The sequence below is a fragment of the Lolium perenne genome, chromosome 4 (assembly GCF_019359855.2).
Source record: "Lolium perenne isolate Kyuss_39 chromosome 4, Kyuss_2.0, whole genome shotgun sequence".
NCBI lineage: Eukaryota > Viridiplantae > Streptophyta > Magnoliopsida > Poales > Poaceae > Lolium > Lolium perenne.
Genome location: NC_067247.2, coordinates 278,640,162 through 278,663,100, shown reverse-complemented (window position 1 = coordinate 278,663,100; position 22,939 = coordinate 278,640,162). Strand labels below are relative to the sequence as shown.

The 22,939-nt window shown below is 41.6% G+C and overlaps 1 long non-coding RNA gene across 1 annotated transcript; it reads right to left on the bottom strand.

Annotated features, from left to right (window-relative positions):
* Positions 1-20,359: 20,359 nt before the first annotated feature.
* Positions 20,360-22,686, bottom strand: LOC127295514 (uncharacterized). Its single transcript, XR_007847906.2, has 2 exons — positions 21,022-22,686; positions 20,360-20,493 (listed from the first exon to the last, which is right to left on the bottom strand). It is a non-coding gene; the product is annotated as an uncharacterized lncRNA (long non-coding RNA).
* Positions 22,687-22,939: the final 253 nt, after the last annotated feature.

Here is a 22,939-nt window from a genome sequence, read left to right as displayed (position 1 = left end):
AGGATATCAAAGTCTTATGATTGGATCCATATCAATACAATTCAAGGTAACATGATTGATTTGAGGTTTATTTCTTCTTATGCTATGTAAAATTTATTTGGTGGCAAGACTTGATCAACCTTGTTAACAAATACTTTTTATATGCATAGAGGAGGTAAACAACATCTCTTTCTTCCTCCACTTGTTCTACTTGTTGTAGCACTTTTGTTTTGCAAAGTTCCTTAGCTAATTAGAGATTTCAAAAAATTTCCTGTCCAGTAATAATAAACTTAATGCCCAGAAATGTGCATTTTTCAAAGTTTTCAAAAATTCACAAAAATTATACTGTTGGTCCTATTTTTCGAAAATGCACCTGGGAGCACCTGGGGATGACCAGTGGGGCACCCCAGGGTGGCACCCCACAGGCCGGCGCAGCCAGCAAGGGGGGCGCGCCACCCTAGCGTGTGGGTCCCCCTTTGCCCCACTTCAGCATCTCTTCCTCCCACACTCTTCTCTCTCCCGAAAAAATCAACACCAGCTTTCTCTCACTCGCGTTTTTGCTCAAGAGCTCAGTATTTCTCGATCTCTTTGCTCAGCCCAGATTTCTGTCTGAAATTTGGCACATTTGCTCTCCGGTATGTGACTCCTCCGATTATCCAAGTAGAATTTTGTTTGGTTGAGTATATCTTGAACATTTTGCTACTGTAGGTAACATGTTTAGTGAGCTTGAATGCTTGTTCTAAGTTGTAGAAACTAGTTTTGATGCATGATTAGTACTCTAGCAAGTTCCTATAGTAGTTCCCCTCAATTATATGTCACCAAATCAAATTTTATATCGTTTGTTGAAAAATTTCAGAGGTGGAAGATGGATAATTTCAACTTTGGAGAAGTGTTTGAGAGAGAGACAACCAGCACCGGCAGGCCCTCTAGGACCGCCACCCGATTCAGGCGATCCTACAATGAGGATGTCATCGCGCCAAGCTTCGAGCCCGAAGAAGACAATGGAGTCCCTAATGCTTCATCTTTCCTATGTTATGATTTTTTGAGTAATGCAGGGTTGTTGGATGATTTCTTTTCCCTCGTCAACAAGGCGGGCTTAGCCGCCTACGTGGGAGATGAAAGGGAGCAATACTACATGCTCACCAAAATCTTTGTTGAGAGCTTCAAGTTCCACAACAAGCACTATGGCCCGACAGTTGCATTCAAGATTTATGGTGATGCTATTACTATGACATTGGAAGAATTTTGTGTTGCATTGGGTATTGCCCCTGTAGGTACAGCAAGGAAGATTGAGGACAACCCCAGGGTCTTGTTGGAGCTCTATCGAGGGATCACTAATGATGATTGTCGCACCATTCAGCGTGGCAAGATAAGAAACATCCAACTCCCCGCCATTAAGTATTTTGCCTATTACATTGCTACCAGCATTCTTGGTAGGGAGAACACTAGCAATATTTCTAGCTACCATCTTGCTTTCTTAATTGCTGCACTTACTGGAGAGACACCTTATCATCTTGGTTCTCTTATTGCTCACTTGCTTTGTCTAACAGGGGGCCTATTTTTGGAGGAACCATTGCATTGCGCATTTTAACACATTTAGAACTTCCTCTTGACTCTAATGATGTGCCATTAACTCTTAGGAGGCTTGATATTGCTGCTATCAAGAGCCATCATTTTGTTACCGCTGATTCCACTCCATATAATTTGGTCTATAGAATGTTGTTTGCTGATGGGGATGAGAAGGAAATCCCTTTGCCCCAGCCAGATTTGTTCAGTATTGACAGGAAACCATGGTCGCGCTCTAAGGAGGAGGTGGAGGAGAAACTGAAGATACAAGGCTTCCACCTGCAGCATGACTCCGAGGACGCCGAGCCCTCCTACTACTACATCGTCACGTATCTGGGTGCTTCTTCTAGCACATACCCGGAATATGATCCGTCTTCGTACTACGGAGGTGCTACTTCATGGGCACCATGGGATTGAACTCCACTTAGGCCAAAAGCCTAAGCTTGGGGGGAGGTATACCGGCATCACTCATTCTTTGCATATTATGGTTGCTGGATACTTGTATATAGTTGTTTAGTTTCTTTGAGTGGTTTTCTAATGAGAGGGAGATGATATTTGGGGAAGTGCTGCCTGAAAACATATTCTGGACTGTTACTGAAAAAATTCTCAAAAATATCCAGAATGATATTTTGCGAAGCCAATTTTTGTGCATGTTCCCCAGGTTGTTATCTAACTTTTATTAGTTGAACACTTTTCGATTTGAGCAGTGGAAGAATTTCTTAAAAATTGAGTATTGTACTGCTGTCAAGTTTGACGAATTTCTGCTGCTTTGTGTTTATGTGACTTTTCTAGTTTGCCATTTCTTGTTTTTGCTTTGTTTCTTTCCTAAAATACAAAAAGACCAAAAATATTTCTGTTGTTTCTCTTCACCATTTGTTTGTTTTGGTTTCTTGCATTTATTTTGCTTTATTTGCTATCGTTGGTTTGCTATAAGAAAATCCAAAAAGATTTTGCTTTGTTTGCTTGTATACTTTTGTTCTTGTTTCCAATTCGAAAACACCAAAAATATTTGCTGTTCTTCTTTGGTTTGTAAAGTTCATCTTAAGTTCAATGGTCTTCGGTGGCTGGAGCGTGGTTTTCATTTCATATTATCCAAGCTGCGCAAGTGAAAGGCAATAATGACGATCTACGACAATTGGATTGTGGTGAGAGGCTGGTATGAACTCTATTTGTTTTCATTTTTGTACGTATACTCATCCATGTGAGCATGCTTAGTTGGTTCATGTGAGGTATATGTCATTTAAGAAAGTTTAATAGTTCATGATCTCTCATGTTTAGCTCCAATTTATTAATATGAGTAGCATGTCATGGATGTTTGCTTGCATTGTTTTATTCATAACTAGGTATGACATTGTGGTATCCTCCTCTGAATAATTCATTTATATCGACTTGGCACATGCTCACGCATGCATATGACTGAACAAAAGTCAATTAAGCCTCTATGATTTACATTACTTCAGAGTTCTTGTATCACTTTTATGCCTCCGTTAATTTATTTTGCCGCAAGCATGATTATGACAGTTACTGCTCTCTTGATTTGTCGCTCCCTAGTCTTTTGCTAGCCTTCACTTGTACTGAGCGGGAATGCTGCTCGTGCCTCCAAACACCTGAAAACCAAGTTGTTCCAAAGTGTCCACCATAAATACCTATGCATGGCATTTCAAACCATTCTAAGTAAATTCTCATGCGCTACCTTTAAAACCTTCAAAATGCTTCTCAATTTGTGTTAATGTTTTATAGCTCATGAGGAAGTATGTGGTGTTTAACTTTCGACCTTGTCATTTACTCTTGACGGACTTTCATTATGGACTAGTGGCACATCCGCTTATCCAATAATTTTGCAAAAAGAGCTAGCAATGGGATTCCCAGTCCCAAATTAATTAACCTAAATAGACACTCCTCCATGGTATGTGATTGTTGGACGGCACCCGAAGGATTCGGTTAGCCATGGCTTGAGAAAGCAAAGGTGGGGAGGAGTGTCATCATAATAAAACTAAAATAAAAAGGCACTCCTTCATGGTATGAGATTGTTGGCAGGCACCCGAGGATTCGGTTAGCCATGGTTTGTGAAAGAAAGGTTGGAAGGAGTGCCACACAAACACAAAAATAATTCATGGGAGCCGCTCTTGGAAGTCTGGTTGGCGAGGTAGTTGGTGTACCCATTACCATTCGTTGACAACAACAAACACCTCTCAAAATGATTTTACTCCTGTTTTAAAAATGAAAAGATCTAGCGCATGTTAATCCCTGCTTCCCTCTGTGAAGGGTCAATCTTTTACTTTTATGTTGTGTCTCCATCCTTTCTTTGAGCACTATCTTGAGAGCACAACTGTCATTCTTAGTATAATATGCTTGTCCCAAAATATGATTGATTGCGGTATAACTTTGATGCTTTTATCTTTGACAATCACTATTTCTAGTCTTTCTATGAACTTCAGAGGTGCCTGGGCATTTATGTTTTGCTGTTCAAATTCGGGCAAGCGAGATACCACTTTATCATACTCTTTTATGAACATTGCAATCCTGCTTATAGACATGATTCATGATGCTTATTATTAATTGTTGGTACCTTTCCATGATTGACATAGCTAATAGATGATCTTATTTGCATGTATCTTATTATGAACTGCCTAAGTATTAGCCATATCATGAGAATATTTACATCATATGAACAAATGTGTTCGTGAAAGTTCTTTTATCGCATCAGTTGTTAACTGAATTGCTTGAGGACAAGCAATAAGCTAAGCTTGGGGGGAGTTGATACGTCCAAAACGTATCTACTTTCCCGAACACTTTTGCTATTGTTTTGCCTCTAATTTGTGTATTTTGGATGCAACTAACACGGACTAACGCTGTTTTCAGCAGAACTGTTCTGGTGTCTTGTTTTTGTGCAGAAATCCAACTTTCAGGAAAATCCTCAGAATTTATGCGAAAGGTCCTATTTTTCAAGAAGACTCACGGAGCCAGAAGGGCAAGCCAGGTGGAGGCCCGAGGGCCCCACACCATAGGGCGGCGCGGCCCAGGAGGGGGGCGCGCGGCCCTAGCGTGTGGCTCCCTCGGCCGGCCTCCGACGCCCTCCTCTGGACTACTTAAAGGGTTCGATCTAAAAATCGCGATCAACAAGTCGAAGTCGCCAGAAACCCTCCAGAACGCTGCCACATCGCGAAACTCCGTCTCGGGGGCCAGAAGTCTCCATTCTGGCACTCCGCCGGGACGGGGAATTGGAGGAGATCATCGCCATCATCATCACCGACGCCTCTCCATCAACCAGCCATGTTTCCCCCATCCATGTGTGAGTAATTCCCCCGCTGTAGGCCGAAGGGGATGGTAGGGATTGGATGAGATTGGTCATGTAATAGCATAAGATTGTTAGGGCATAGTGCCTAGTGTCCGTAATTGGTACTTTGATGATATTGTTGCAACTTGTTATGCTTAATGCTTGTCACTAGGGCCCGAGTGCCATGATCTCAGATCTGAACATGTTATTGTTTCATCATGATATTCATTGTTTTATGATCTTACCTGCAAGTTGTATACACATGTCGCTGTCCGGAACCAATGGCCCCGAAGTGACAGAAATCGGGAAAACCGGAGGGGATGGTAGTGATGTGAGGATCACATGTGTTCACGGAGTGTTAATGCTTTGCTCTGGTACTCTATTAAAAGGAGTACCTTAATATCCAGTAGATTCCCTTGAGGCCCGGCTGCCACCGGCTGGTAGGACAAAAGATGTTGTGCAAGTTTCTCATTGCGAGCACGTACGACTATATATGGAACACATGCCTATTGATTGCTTTGTACTTGGACACCGTTTTATTATTATCTGCAAATGCCCTGCTTTGATTGTTACATGAGTTTCTCTCATCCATGCAACGCCCGTTATCCGTCCCCGTGCCTACAGTATTTTAATCCTGCTGTTTACTATAATTACTACTGTTGTCTCTGTTACTCTGCTGCTGTTATTTCACTACTGCTACTGCTATAAAACTGTTACTACTGATAAACTCTTGCGAGCAAGTCTGTTTCCAGGTGCAGCTGAATTGACAACTCCGCTGTTAAGGCTTTCAAGTATTCTTTGTCTCCCCTTGTGTCGAATCAATAAATTGGGATTTAATTCCCGCGAAGACTGCTGTGATCCCCTATACTTGTGGGTCATCACGGAAACCGGGCTTACACAAAGATTGGGGCACACATCCACAACTTAATTGGAGGCTCCCAACAAACCGCCACAAAGGCCTAGAATCCGTCTAGGGTTGCAAGAACCCAAGAGTAACAACCTTCTTGTTTTCACCACCACGAATCACCGTGGAGAACTCAAATCGATGCACCAAATGCAATGGCAAGAACACCACAAAGATGCTCAAGTCCTTCTCTCTCAAATTCCAACAAAGCTACAAAAGCTATTGGGGGAATAAGAGAGGAAGAACAAATAAGAGGAGGAACACCAAATTTCTCCAAGATCTAGATCTAGTGGATTCCCCTCACAAAGAGAGGGATTTGATTGGTAGAAATGTATATCTAGATCTCCTCTTCCTTTTTCCTCAAAAAGATTCAATAAGTATAGGAGGAGTAGAGGGATATGGCAAACTCTCAAGGTCAACAATGGTGGAGAGCACAAAGGGGAAGAGGTGGTTGCCCAAGGAGGAAGAAGGGGGTCTTAAATACCCCCTCCCATCGAAATATGACCGTTTGGGTCAGCTCAGGCCGGATTTTCCAGGCCGGATATTTGCAAAATATCCGGGGCCCGAAAATCGGCTAAGGACTTGAGAAAACTGTTCGCAGTAAGGGGGCCGGACATTTGGCCGGATATTTTGCCGGATTTTCCCAAAAACCGGATTTTTCGGGGGGGGGGGGGGGGGGGCGGATTATCCGCCCCAAACTTGGGCCGAAATATCCGCCCCCCTAAAAACTGGCAGAAACATGAAACTGAAACGGGCATAACTTTAGCATCCGGACTCCGATTTTGATGATCTTGGGCTTGTTTTAAAGCTAGGAACAAGCTCTACAAGATCATGCAGGAAACCATCATAGTCCAACAAGGGAGGATAGAAACAAATGATGAAAGGTTTGACCTATCTAAAAAAGACATACCGGTAAAATCTCCAATCTTGAAAATGCAACAAGTTGCCCATGCAAAAACCATTTTCGATGAACTAGAGCTTGTCATGAGAATAAGAACAAGCTCTAAAATATAACATGGATAAGATCCAAATAAAACCAAGAAAGATGATGAACCAAACTCGAAAACGCAACAAGTGATCTATGCGAAATCTGTTTTCGATGAACTAGAGCTTGTCATGAGAATAAGCACAAGCTCTAAAACATCACATGGATAAGGTCCAAATAACAACCAAGAAAGATGATGCAAGGATGCAAAGGTTTGAGCTCTCTCCGAATGATACGATCGAGTTACTCACTCGAGAGCCCTCTTGATAGTACGACAACTAAACTATAAACCGGTCTCCAACTACACTATGAGACCGGTGAGAAAGAAACCCTATCAAGAGCAAACCTTATACTTGCGCATTCCACTTGAGCTCGATGACGATGATCTTGACCTCAACAAGATGGAACGCCTTTATTGCTTGTGCTTGCTTGACGAAGTCTTGTGGATTGCTCCCCCATAATCCACCATGGGAGAGCTTCTTCTTCGGCGCATCTTCACATAACCATGACCACTATGTGGATTGTTCCCCATAATCCACCATGGGAGAGATTCTTCTTCGGCGCATCTTCACATATCCATGATCACCATATGGATGGCAAGACTCAAGCAAAGGATCTCTTCGAGATGGCTCATCTTGAACTTGCACTTCATTTCTCCATGGCAAGCTTCAAGCTTATGAACTCTTCGTGTTGGCTGATACGCGTACAACACGCGACCGTTGGGAACCCCAAGAGGAAGGTGTGATGCGTACAGCGGCAAGTTTTCCCTCAGTAAGAAACCAAGGTTTATCGAACCAGTAGGAGCCAAGAAGCACGTTGAAGGTTGATGGCGGCGAGATGTAGTGCGGCGCAACACCAGGGATTCCGGCGCCAACGTGGAACCTGCACAACACAACCAAAGTACTTTGCCCCAACGAAACAGTGAGGTTGTCAATCTCACCGGCTTGCTGTAACAAAGGATTAGATGTATAGTGTGGATGATGATCATTTGCAGAAAACAGTAGAACAAGTATTGCAGTAGATTGTATTCGATGTAAAGAATGGACCGGGGTCCACAGTTCACTAGTGGTGTCTCTCCCATAAGAATAAGCATGTTGGGTGAACAAATTACAGTTGGGCAATTGACAAATAGAGAGGGCATGACCATGCACATACATGATATGATGAGTATTGTGAGATTTAATTGGGCATTACGACAAAGTACATAGACCGCTATCCAGCATGCATATATGCCTAAAAAGTCCACCTTCAGGTTATCATCCGAACCCCTTCCAGTATTAAGTTGCAAACAACAGACAATTGCATTAAGTATGGTGCGTAATGTAATCAATAACTACATCCTCGGACATAGCATCAATGTTTTATCCCTAGTGGCAACAGCACATCCATAACCTTAGGGGCTTCTATCACTCCCCCAGATTCACGGAGACATGAACCCACTATCGAGCATAAATACTCCCTCTTGGAGTTACAAGCATCAACTTGGCCAAAGCATCTACTAGTAACGGAGAGCATGCAAGATCATAAACAACACATAGATTGATAATCAACATAACATAGTATTCTCTATCCATCGGATCCCAACAAACACAACATATAGTATTACAGATAGATGATCTTGATCATGTTAGGCAGCTCACAAGATCCGACAATGAAGCATAATGAGGAGAAGACAACCATCTAGCTACTGCTATGGACCCATAGTCCAGGGGTGAACTACTCACTCATCACTCCGGAGGCGACCATGGCGGTGTAGAGTCCTATGGTAGATGAATCCCCTCTCCGGCAGGGTGCCGGAGGCGATCTCCTGAATCCCCCGAGATGGGATTGGCGGCGGCGGCGTCTCTGGAAGGTTTTCCGTACCGTGGCTCTCGGTACTGGGGGTTTCGCGACGAAGACTATTTGTAGGCGGAAGGGCAGAGTCGGGAGAGTCACGAGGGGCCCACACGCTAGGCCGGCGCGGCCAGGGCTTGGGCCGCGCCGCCCTACTGTGGCGCCGCCTCGTGGCCCCACTTCGTCTTCTCTTCGGTCTTCTGGAAGCTTCGTGGCAAAATAGGCCACAGGCGTTGATTTCGTCCAATTCCGAGAATATTTCCTTACTAGGATTTCTGAAACCAAAAAGCAGTGACTTGACAAGAATCGGCTCTTCGGCATCTCGTTAATAGGTTAGTGCCGGAAAATGCATAAATATGACATAAAGTATGCATAAAACATGTAGATATCATCAATAATGTGGCATGGAACATAAGAAATTATCGATACGTCGGAGACGTATCAGCATCCCCAAGCTTAGTTTTCGTCGTCCGAAGCGGTAAACGATAACAAAGATAATTTCTGGAGTGACATGCCATCATAACCTTGATCATACTATTGTAAGCATATGTAATGAATGCAGCGATCCAAACAATGTAAATGACATGAGTAAACAAATGAATCATATAGCAAAGACTTTTCATGAATAGTACTTCAAGACAAGCATCAATAAGTCTTGCATAAGAGTTAACTCATAAAGCAATAATTCATAGTAGAGGTATTGAAGCAACACAAAGGAAGATTAAGTTTCAGCGGTTGCTTCCAACTTGTAACATGTATATCTCATGGATATTGTCAACATAGAGTAATATAACAAGTGCAATATGCAAGTATGTAGGAATCAATGCACAGTTCACACAAGTGTTTGCTTCTTGAGATGGAGAGAAATAGGTGAACTGACTCAACATAAAAGTAAAAGAAAGGTCCTTCAAAGAGGAAAGCATCGATTGCTATATTTGTGCTAGAGCTTTGATTTTGAAAACAAGAAACAATTTTGTCGACGATAGTAATAAAGCATATGTGTTATGTAAGTTATATCTTACAAGTTGCGAGCCTCATGCATAGTATACTAATAGTGCCCGCACCTTGTCCTAATTAGCTCGGATTACCTGGATTATCATCGCAATGCACATGTTTTAACCAAGTGTCACAAAGGGGTACCTCTATGCACTTTGTACAAAGGTCTAAGGAGAAAGCTCGCATCGGATTTCTCGCTATTGATTATTCTCAACTTAGACATCCATACCGGGACAACATAGACAACAGATAATGGACTCCTCTTATATGCATAAGCATGTAGCAACAATTAATTTTCTCATATGAGATTGAGGATATTTGTCCAAAACTGAAACTTCCACCATGGATCATGGCTTTAGTTAGCGGCCCAATGTTCTTCTCTAACATTATGCATGCTCTAACCATTTTAGTGGTAAATCTCCCTTACTTCAGACAAGACGAACATGCATAGCAACTCACATGATATTCAACAAAGAGTAGTTGATGGCGTCCCCAGGAACATGGTTATCGCACAACAAGCAACTTAATAAGAGATAAAGTGCATAAGTACATATTCAATACCACAATAGTTTTTAGGCTATTTGTCCCATGAGCTATATATTGCAAAGGTAGAGGATAGAAATTTAAAGGTAGCACTCAAGCAATTTACTTTGGAATGGCGGAGAAATACCATGTAGTAGGTAGGTATGGTGGACACAAATGGCATAGTGGTTGGCTCAAGGATTTTGGATGCATGAGAAGTATTCCCTCTCGATACAAGGTTTAGGCTAGCAAGGTTTATTTGAAACAAACACAAGGATGAAGCGGTGCAGCAAAACTCACATAAAAGACATATTGTAAACATTATAAGACTCTACACCGTCTTCCTTGTTGTTCAAACTCAATACTAGAGATTATCTAGACCTTAGAGAGACCAATTATGCAAACCAAATTTTAGCATGCTCTATGTATTTCTTCATTAATAGGTGCAAAGTATATGATGCAAGAGCTTAAACATGAGCACAACAATTGCCAAGTATCACATTATCCAAGACATTTTAGCAATTACCACATGTATCATTTTCCAATTCCAACCATATAGCAATTTAACGAAGAAGAAACTTTCGCCATGAATATTATGAGTAAAGCCTAAGGACATATTTGTCCATATGCAACAGCGGAGCGTGTCTCTCTCCCACACAATGAATGCTAGGATCCATTTTATTCAAACAAAACAAAAACAAAAACAAACAGACGCTCCAAGCAAAGTACATAAGATGTGATGGAATAAAAATATAGTTTCACTAGAGGAACCTGATAATGTTGTCGATGAAGAAGGGGATGCCTTGGGCATCCCCAAACTTAGACGCTTGAGTCTTCTTGATATATGCATGGGTGAACCACCGGGGCATCCCCAAGCTTAGAGCTTTCACTCTCCTTGATCATATTGCATCATCTCCCTCTCTTGATCCTTGAAAACTTCCTCCACACCAAACTCAAAACAACTCATTAGAGGGTTAGTGCACAATCAAAAATTACATGTTCAGAGGTGACATAATAATTCTTAACACTTCTGGACATTGCACAAAGCTACTAAAAGTCAATGGAATCGAAAAATCCATCAAGCATAGCAAAACAGGCAATGCGAAATAAAAGGCAGAATCTGTCAAAACAGAACAGTTCGTAAAGACGAATTTTATTGAGGCACCAAACTTGCTCAAATGAAAATTCTCAAATTGAATGAAAGTTGCGTACATATCTGAGGATCACTCACGTAAATTGGCATAATTTTCTGAGTTACCTACAGAGAATTAGGCCCAGATTCGTGACAGCAAAGAAATCTGTTTCTGCGCAGTAATCCAAATCTAGTATGAACCTTACTATCAACGACTTTACTTGGCACAACAATGCACAAAACTAAGATAAGAAGAGGTTGCTACAGTAGTAACAACTTCCAAGACTCAAATATAAAATAAAGGTACTGTAGTAAAAACATGGGTTGTCTCCCATAAGCGCTTTTCTTTAACGCCTTTCAGCTAGGCGCAGAAAGTGTATATCAAGTATTATCAAGAGATGAAGTGTCAACATCATAATTTGTTCTAATAATAGAATCAAAAGGTAACTTCATTCTCTTTCTAGGGAAGTGTTCCATACCTTTCTTGAGAGGAAATTGATATTTAATATTACCTTCCTTCATATCAATGATAGCACCAACAGTTCGAAGAAAAGGTCTTCCCAATATAATGGGACAAGATGCATTGCATTCAATATCCAAGACAACAAAATCAACGGGGACAAGGTTATTGTTAACGGTAATGTGAACATTATCAACTCTCCCCAAAGGTTTCTTTGTAGAATTATCAGCAAGATTAACATCCAAATAATAATTTTTCAATGGTGGCAAGTCAAGCATATTATAGATTTTCTTAGGCATGACGGAAATACTTGTACCAAGATCACATAAAGCATTACAATCAAAGTCATTGACCTTCATCTTAATGATGGGCTCCCAACCATCCTCTAGCTTCCTAGGAATAGAAGTTTTCGCGTTCTAGTTTCTCTTCTCTAGCTTTTATGAGAGCATTTGTAATATGTTTCGTGAAAGCCAAATTTATAGCACTAGCATTAGGACTCTTAGCAAGTTTTTGTAAGAACTTTATAACTTCAGAGATGTGGCAATCATCAAAATCCAAACCATTATAATCTAAAGCAATGGGATCATTGTCCTCAATGTTGGAAAAAATTTCAGCAGTCTTATCACGACGATTTCAATGATTTTAGCGATTTCAGTAGTTTTTCGCGCTTTGCATTAGAAGTGGAAACATTGCCTACACCAATTATTTTACCATTATTAGTAGGAGGTGCAGCAACATGTGTAGCATTAGCATTACTAGTGGTGGTAATAGTCCAAACTTTAGCTATATTATCTTCTTTTTCATTTTCTTCTCTTTCCCACCTAGCACGCAATTCGGCCATCAATCTTATATTCTCATTAATTCTAACTTGGATGGCATTTGTTGTAGTAACAATCTTATTATCTATATCCTCAGGTTTAGCAGCCATTTTATTAATTAAAGAAGATTGTGACGCAGACATGTATGAGATTCTGTTTTCAGCATTTGCAAGTTTAGTTTGCAACCCAGAGATCTCCATATTCAGATTTTCAAGTTGATTTCCTATATTCTTCAACAAGGTAGATTGCTCATTCGTAGTTTTAGTAAACAATTTATTTTGCTCATATTGTGATTGCATAAAGTTCTTGGTGGATCTTTCAATTTCTAACATCTTTTCCTCATTAGGTGAAGCATATCTACCATAAGAGTTACCATTAGCAGGATATTGCCTAGAATTATCATAATTGTTATTTTTAATGAAATTCACATCAACATATTCTTTTTGAGCAACTAATGAAGCTAACGGAACATTATTAGGATCAACATCTGTCCTATCATTCACAAGCATAGACATAATAGCATCAATCTTATCACTCAAGGAAGAGGTTTCTTCGACAGAATTTACCTTCTTACCTTGTGGAGCTCTTTCCGTGTGCCATTCAGAGTAATTAATCATCATATTATCAAGAAGCTTTGTTACTTCACCAAGAGTGATGGACATAAAGGTACCTCCAGCAGCTGAATCCAATAGGTTCCGCGAAGAAAAATTCAGTCCTGCATAAAAGGTTTGGATGATCATCCAAGTAGTCAGTCCATGGGTTGGGCAATTTTTAACCAAAGATTTCATTCTTTCCCACGCTTGTGCAACATGCTCATTATCCAATTGTTTAAAATTCATTATGCTACTCCTCAAAGATATAATTTTAGCAGGGGGATAATATCTACCAATAAAAGCATCCTTGCATTTAGTCCATGAATCAATACTATTCTTAGGCAGAGATAGCAACCAATCTTTAGCTCTTCCTCTTAATGAGAAAGGAAACAATTTTAATTTTATAATGTCACCATCTACATCCTTATACTTTTGCATTTCACATAATTCAACAAAGTTATTGAGATGGGCAGAAGCATCATCAGAACTAACACCAGAAAATTGCTCTCGCATAACAAGATTCAGTAAAGCAGGTTTAATTTCAAAGAATTCTGCTGTAGTAGCAGGTGGAGCAATAGGTGTGCATAAGAAATCATTATTATTTGTTGTTGTGAAGTCACACAACTTAGTATTTTCAGGAGTACCCATTTTAGCAACAGTAAATAAAGCAAACTAGATAAAGTAAATGCAAGTAACTATTTTTTTTGTGTTTTTAATATATAGTGCAAACAAGATAGCAAGTAAAGTAAAACTAGCAACTAATTTTTTTGTGTTTTGATTTAGTGCAGCAAACAAAGTAGTAAATAAAATAAAGCAAGACAAAAACAAAGTAAAGAGATTGCGATGTGGAGACTCCCCTTGCAGCGTGTCTTGATCTCCCCGGCAACGGCGCCGAAAACACGATCTTGATACGCGTACAACACGCGACCGTTGGGAACCCCAAGAGGAAGGTGTGATGCGTACAGCGGCAAGTTTTCCCTCAGTAAGAAACCAAGGTTTATCGAACCAGTAGGAGCCAAGAAGCACGTTGAAGGTTGATGGCGGCGAGATGTAGTGCGGCGCAACACCAGGAATTCCGGCGCCAACGTGGAACCTGCACAACACAACCAAAGTACTTTGCCCCAACGAAACAGTGAGGTTGTCAATCTCACCGGCTTGCTGTAACAAAGGATTAGATGTATAGTGTGGATGATGATCGTTTGCAGAAAACAGTAGAACAAGTATTGCAGTAGATTGTATTCGATGTAAAGAATGGACCGGGGTCCACAGTTCACTAGTGGTGTCTCTCCCATAAGAATAAGCATGTTGGGTGAACAAATTACAGTTGGGCAATTGACAAATAGAGAGGGCATGACCATGCACATACATGATATGATGAGTATTGTGAGATTTAATTGGGCATTACGACAAAGTACATAGACCTCTATCCAGCATGCATCTATGCCTAAAAAGTCCACCTTCAGGTTATCATCCGAACCCCTTCCAGTATTAAGTTGCAAACAACAGACAATTGCATTATGTATGGTGCGTAATGTAATCAATAACTACATCCTCGGACATAGCATCAATGTTTTATCCCTAGTGGCAACAGCACATCCATAACCTTAGGGGCTTCTGTCACTCCCCCAGATTCACGGAGACATGAACCCACTATCGAGCATAAATACTCCCTCTTGGAGTTACAAGCATCAACTTGGCCAAAGCATCTACTAGTAACGGAGAGCATGCAAGATCATAAACAACACGTAGATTGATAATCAACATAACATAGTATTCTCTATCCATCGGATCCCAACAAACACAACATATAGTATTACAGATAGATGATCTTGATCCTGTTAGGCAGCTCACAAGATCCGACAATGAAGCATAATGAGGAGAAGACAACCATCTAGCTACTGCTATGGACCCATAGTCCAGGGGTGAACTACTCACTCATCACTCCGGAGGCGACCATGGCGGTGTAGAGTCCTCCGGGAGATGAATCCCCTCTCCGGCAGGGTGCCGGAGGCGATCTCCTAAATCCCCCGAGATGGGATTGGCGGCGGCGGCGTCTCTGGAAGGTTTTCCGTATCGTGGCTCTCGGTACTGGGGGTTTCGCGACGAAGACTATTTGTAGGCGGAAGGGCAGAGTCGGGAGAGTCACGAGGGGCCCACACGCTAGGCCGGCGCGGCCAGGGCTTGGGCCGCGCCGCTCTACTGTGGCGCCGCCTCGTGGCCCCAATTCGTCTTCTCTTCGGTCTTCTGGAAGCTTCGTGGCAAAATAGGCCCCTGGGCGTTGATTTCGTCCAATTCCGAGAATATTTCCTTACTAGGATTTCTGAAACCAAAAACAGCAGAAACAAGAATGGCTCTTCGGCATCTCGTTAATAGGTTAGTGCCGGAAAATACATAAATATGACATAAAGTATGCATAAAACATGTAGATATCATCAATAATGTGGCATGGAACATAAGAAATTATCGATACGTCGGAGACGTATCATTGGCTCATCTTGAACTTGCACTTCATTTCTTCATTCTTCATCATGTTGATGTCTTGAAGTAACTTGAAGGCTCACTTCATCTTCATCTTCAAGACATACTTGACACTTGATATCCTTCATCAAATTCTTCTTATTGCAACCTTGAAGCCAACATATGGTTCAAGAATTGCCTATGGACAACTCCTACAAATATAACTCAATGCAAACATTAGTCCATAGGGATTGTCATTAATTACCAAAACCACACATGGGGGCTCCATGCACTTTCAAGCGTAATAGAGTATTCTTACATAGCGTAGTACACGTTTAATAGCAGTCCAATGAGAAAAGGAAGAAAATGAAGATATTGACACGCTTTATTTATCACAAAGGACAAATCCAGGTGTGTCATTGTAAGATATTGAAGACCACCAACAATATCGCGATAGCCAGTGGAGTCCTCAGCATACATAGGAGTACAATCAAGGGAGGAAATATTATGCGGTGACCCAACACACCAATGTGTGTAGTAGTCCGCAAGTCGTTAGCATAACACTCATGAAACATTGTTCCATAAATATTACATCCAACAGAGTAGTACATCATAAACATTGCAGGTCCAAGTTACGACTAAGAATTGCAACTCCAGATTATGCAAAAGATATTTAGAACCTCCTGGTTACAATGAGCCAAGTGTAAGAAAATAGAAATACATAGTAAACTAGAACTAATCCTCCTGGCCATGGGTCTCGCTCCTCTCATCATAAGTTAGCATTCCTTTTATATGAATTTAGATCACAATATAAAAACTCCACATTGATAAAAAAAACCTAGTTGGAGCATTAACAACATCAATCTTCTGAACAAAAAATAAAACACTTTTAGTGCCAAAAAACACTAGAGTTAAATATTATATCAACTAAGCTCAAGCAAAGCTAAAACTTGGGAACTAGGTCTATCTTTGTCATCATACCAGGAGGATTATCATGATTAATTATCTTGCTTACTCACCTTCAGTTTATCTTGAGTAACTATGTGTTGAACATAATGGTAGTTGAGATCAATGTGCTTTGTTCTCTCATGGAACATTTCATCCTCAGTAAGGTATATGACACTTTGACTGTCACAAAATAGAGTAATGCAAGAATTATCTCCATAAAAATCAACATACAAATCTTTTAACTAAACATACTCTTTGTAAGCTTTCGCAGTAGCCATAAACCAAATAAGCTCTTTGTAAGCTTCAACAGTATCCATATATTATACTTCAGTTGTAGATTGGAAAATGATAGGCTGTAACGCTTCCTTTCGCAACACATTCACACCAACCATGAATACATAACCTATGAGGGATCTCCTATTATGCAAGTCCGCAGCGGCAAGTCCCTCACCGGTCTTGCCAAATTTCGAGCAAGATTTGGATGTACCTTGAATGTACTTGAAAATCCGCTAAACAACTTTCCAGTATTTTTTACTATGGTTATCCATGTATATACTAACTAAACTCATAGCATATGATAAATCACGACGAGAACAAACAATGGCATACATAAAAGAACCAACTAGACTAGAATATGAAACTCGTAACATGTACTCATAATCTTCATCAGAAGTACGACATTGCAAAGCTGACAATTTGAAATGATGAGTAACAGGTGTACTAATAGAATTTTGATCATGCATATTAAAATGTTGAAGGACTTTCTTAGTGTAACTTTGCTGGCTAAAAACAATAAAATAGATTTTCTGTCTCTTGTAATTTCCATGCCTAGTATTTTCTCAGCAGTAGCAAGATCGTTCACATCAAACTCACTACCAAAATATGCCTTTAAAATAGTGTTTTCTTTCTTTCCCTTGGCATCAATTAACATATCATCAACATATAACAACAAGTACATAGGTGATTCATCAACAAAAGTAGTGTAAACACACTATCATATTATGATCTCTTAAAACCATTTGCAAGCATAAATGAAGAAGTGAAATTCCACCCGCCTAAGTAAAGAACTGTTACAAATAAATAGGAAACTCAAAAGGATAAGAAAGAAGCAAGAAAAAAATCATCATAACAAATTGACCAGGGCGCTTCGCTTCGAGAAAGTAGGAAACAGTAGGCCTATAGTCTTTAGCCCTTAGCTATACTAATAAATAAGAGCTCTCCCCCGTCGAAACATGTTCCTCCACATCTAGTGACTAGTTTTTCACTCCTTTTATGACACTGCATCCAAACATAAAGGGATCTGTTTAATTTGCAAGCAAGATCCTCCTTACCAGAAAAAATAAAACCTCAAGTAGATCCATGTATATCTCCTGCTACAATTCTTCATGCAGAAAAACACTCTATACATATAGCTGCTCAGACTCAAGATCATACATAGTCACAATGCCGAAAATGCACGAATAGAACTATGCTTCACAACTGGTGAGAGTACATGATTATAATCCATATTTGCAATCTAGCTGAAACCTTTTGCTACTAACTTTGACTTAAACCTTGGAGGTTTATTAGGAGACAAACATTCCTTCTCTTGAAACCTCAATTCTTCGTTACTGCTCAGTATCCTCACAACAATAATCGCTAGCCTCATTTCATTGTGGTGATCAGACGATGAATGGATGTACGAAATTGAATGAATTACCATCACATTTTCAATCCAGTGCTTCCGAGCACAACTCTTTACCACATAGAGCAACACAAATACAAAGTTTTTTTATGGGTTCTCTAACAAAATTATCTAACAGTTTGTATATGATTTGCTAAAATAAAAATCGGCATTTCCTCAATAGCATTAACAACACCACCGCCACCGCCAACAATAGTGGCGGAGTCATTTGACTACATAGTATTTTGGAAATACAAGCTTAAAGTGTGTAAAGAATAATAATAAAATTGTAAAAAACATGTATTTAACTACACAATTTTAACATAACTACGCAGGGTTGATGTCCTGGCTCCACCGCTGGCCAACAACAATCACAACAACAAAACTAGAACATCGCATAGAGAGTAAAGTGGATAATGAGGAAGTGAGATATGCCGAGTCTGTGACTAGGAAACTTAACCATTTTGTGCTTGAGGATAAGTTTATTTCACTATTCTTCTCAGATATATTTCTTGCGGAATTGTTTCACTACGAGTCTGAAACAAGCAGTAGTCATTATTGCCCCCTTTGCTCTATTTTTTCGAAATGGGGAAATATCACCCCAGCTTCTGCATCTAAGGGATGCACATAGTAGATTATTCACAACACCTTACAAGAGCAATACAAAAGATCAACCTCGAAGCCATCTCGCTAAACCTACAGTGGGATGAAGGGGGTGACAATACACCAACTCACATCATCCAAAAAAACCAAATGACTTCTCAAGCCGTCCAATAGCAGGTGAGAAGCACATCCAGTCAAGCAGACTCTCAGCGCATACCAACGTACACGCTATAGAAGTTGCTACCGCCGTATTCCTCGACCCCATCTTCAAGAGAGATTATCGCATTAACCTTGCAAGACCTGCCGTCGATGCCACCATGACACCAGAAGGCTACACCATCTTGCACGCATAGATCATCCCGCAACCATCGTCGATACCCTGCAGCACCATGCCACCGAGACTCAGCGCCATCAATGTGGTAGATGAATACCACTCCACCAATATCCGCTAAGATCCAGCAGCTGCTCCAAAAACGAGACCCCAAGAGGTAGAACGATGCAGGTAGCACCGCCATCGTCCGATCCGGGAGACCCAAATCTAGGGTTTCCCCCGGAGCAGCACGAGTGGGTAGATGCAGGTTGCGACGGCGATGCATTCAAGAAGGTAACGACGCGTAACGTCGCCATCGCCCGCCATGACTAGGGTCGGAGAACGATTTTCACCGGCAGCCGCACATCTCCAACTGGCCGAGTGTAGTGACGAGGCAAGCAAAGACGATGCCTTCGACAAGGTAACGACGCCAAGTGACGCCGCCATCGTCCGCCAAGGCCGAGAGCGAAGCGCGGTTTTCACCGGCTGCCCCGTCACCCTAAGCTCGTCGTCGACTGGATCTTCACCGCCGGAGATCTGTGTGGGATCCCAAGATCTCCCACCCCAGATCCCACCGAGGCCGTCCACCTCCGGAGAGGAGGTCGCCGCTGCCATGCACGGGGCCGCCACCCCGGCTCCCATGTGATGCGGGCGGAACATCCCGTCGCGCGGAGGAGAAGACACAGCAGACACGGCCACCTCCAGGCCCCAAGAGCCAAGATCCGGCCACGCCACCGCCGCCGCCGCCTCGCCTTCCGGCCACCGACGCCGCGCACCACCACCACCATAAAAGAGATCAGGAGCGCCGCCCCCACCCCCAGGGTCGCGACCAGCTGAAACCCCCGCCGCCGCCATGCCGCACGGGCTTTGCCCGGTGACACCTCCGGCGGCGGCGAGGGGAGGGAGGGGCTGGAGGGGGCCACTACTAGAAAAAGCCTTACCGCCGGCGACCCTGAAAAGCTTACCGCCGGCGCATTCGCATTCGCCGGCGATCACCTCGCCGGTGGTAATGTCTTACCGCCGGCACATTGCAAAACGCCGGGGGTAACCCAGAATACCGCCGGCGCATTATCCCAAACCGCCGGGGGTAATATTTACCACCGGCGCTTTCCAATCCGCCAGGGGTAACCCAGTTTACCACCGGCGTTTTACCAATGCGCCAGGGGTATCTCATCTTACCCCTGGCACATAGGCCCAGTTCGCCAGCGGTAATACTTTTAGGATTTAAAAAAAAAATCACATGGGCTCCATCCCATACATTTCCCACGTGATACTCCAGGTTCTGATTCCAAAACATGTCTAGGAGCAGGGTATATTTGATTTTACAATCACCGTATAATCACAGGCAAGTGGCTACATAATGAAAATCAAAATAACACAAAATCTATCACAGAAAATGAAGACTGGTTAATGATGTCGTCTGCACTTGGAGATCCTATGACCATGACTGCAGAAGACAAGATTTATTGCAGTAGTAAGTACATATGACTTGAGAAGTTATTGCTGTAGAAATATGTTACTGATTAGAGTAGTACCGTTTTTTTTTTTTTGAAATATAGAGTAGTATAGTATCATTGTAACAATTATATCTTGTGAATATATCATGCAAGACTAGGACCATGACTTGGTGTAGTACTGGTTAATGATGTTCATGTGAAGGATCAAATTTGTAAGAGAATAAGAACCAGAACATGCTGAACTGAATCAATAATTAACAAAGCTTTGAGTCTACAGATTTACTTTCACAAGTACATCAAGCTAGATATAATGACGTACATGGATTGTTTTTGCACAATACCACATGTTTTGCCGTAATGAACATGTTATATAATACATCATTTCAGTCTAGTTTCCAGTATAGACTATGAATGGATATCATACTTTGTGCAATCTTCAGGACAAAATTAACACAAAACCATGTATATAATATATGAAGAACACACATACAATGTTATATTAGAGAGAAAGGATTCACCTTTCTTCACAGGTTTGTACATACACATACAAAGTGATGGATACAACTGCAGGCTGCAAAATCCATCATCTAGCCCTCGCCTTGATCTCCTTGCACAAGAAGAATAAACATAATTGTCAGCTCAAAACCAGATTTAGCAAAAACGAAATTGTAAAGGAAGGTTTCAACATGACCCACACGACATAGCAACACCGATGCATCTACAAGCTAGCAAAGTTGACCCCAAACCTACATCAGCTTCCTTATGTTGCTGCTTTTTTCATTCAGCAATAAGCCATCCAAGCTCACAAGCTACAGCATGGGATATAACTTAAATATTTCCCACTTCCGTTGCTTCAAAAATATTTAACCAGACCAGTGAATGAACTTCAGAACATGCATCATCTTTTGTATGAGGCAGATGAGGAACCAAGTGAGCTGGAATCAGTTTGTATGTGCGCACATAAATTGATTGGTTATGCTTAACGTGGAAACGAGACGGAATGGTAAGCAATTTGAGAAGTTAAATGACGATCGGGCAGACGAGAAGCCAAGTAAACATGGTAGTTTCAGTATAACTGGACAGTTTGTTGGTAGTCACCGAATGTAGGAGCACTAAAAGATATAATTCCCACGCATACTAAGGAGTAAGGGCAGGTAAATGTCTTTTGGAGTATTTTTGAAAGTAAACCAATAAGATAGCAAGCAGCAGCCCCAACTAGAAAAGGCTATGCTAAATGGCTGTTCAATCTTCAGTGACGGAATGGGAAGGCATTTCCCTATGCATATCATGTGAAAAAAATCAACAAATAAACATCACAGTGATGTACTGTTGTATCACCGAAAACAAATTCACGTTCTACACTAGCAGAGAGTTCTGGCATCCATGTAGAGGCATCAGAACTGAGAAGTGTGCGCTTATATCAGTTGATTTCCTACCAACTCTCAACTTCCATTGCTAACCATGATCAATACAACATAGTATATTTTTCACGGGGATACATCATGCTAGAACCGAAAGAGGCACTAATGTAATTCACTCGTTCATAGGAAAGTTTCATTCCTTTATTGGAAAAAAGAAAAATTTCATTCACAACCTTCTAAACAATCAGAATAATTGATTAATCGCCGAACTAGTTTGGTTGCAACTAATGGAACAATTAGAGTATAGATGCATAACTAAGCAATCAGTTATTCGCGAACAATTTGCGAAGCAGAAAATGGGAACACGAAGCAGTTAAGTAACCACCGCCAAGTTGAAGTCAAACTCAACATGTATCCGTCAAACACGGTTGCAGGTCCATGCTTGTCTGACTCTTACAATATTCCACATTTCCACTAATTTGACAAATCAAGCTGCAAAATCACCATCAGGATCATTCTCTAGCAAGCCAAAAAAACCGAACCTTCCGTGGAAAATTCGGCCAAGCTTTGCACATTTTCCTTGCCAGATTCCACGAATCCGCGCTACTCCACGCAATCCGACCACTCAAGTTGATGGCTTCTATGTATTTTCCTAACTAACAGACCATCCCTTCCTAGTTCCTAGCGACTCGAATCTCTTACTAAGCCAGATTTGCAGTGTAATTGAAGAACACGCGGCTATGGCAAGATTGAATCAAATGAAATCAACATGAACTGAACAATTACCCAAGCAAATCTGAAGCGCGCAGGAGGTCCGTAATAACTCACCAGTCTCTTCTGCGGGCCGGGACGCGAAGCCCTCGCATCGCTGCGAGCGGCCCCACTGCATCCTGTAGCAGCTGTTCATCTCAATCACCGGCCTGCCGCTGTAGTCCCCGCGGATCCTGGGGTTGAAGTGCAGTATCCTGGGCGGCGCCTCGCCGTCTACGACCTTGGTGCCCACCAGCTCGACCATGAACTGCGACACCATGAGGGTGCGGATCTGGAGAGTCCTGATGGCCACTGAACCCGCGAC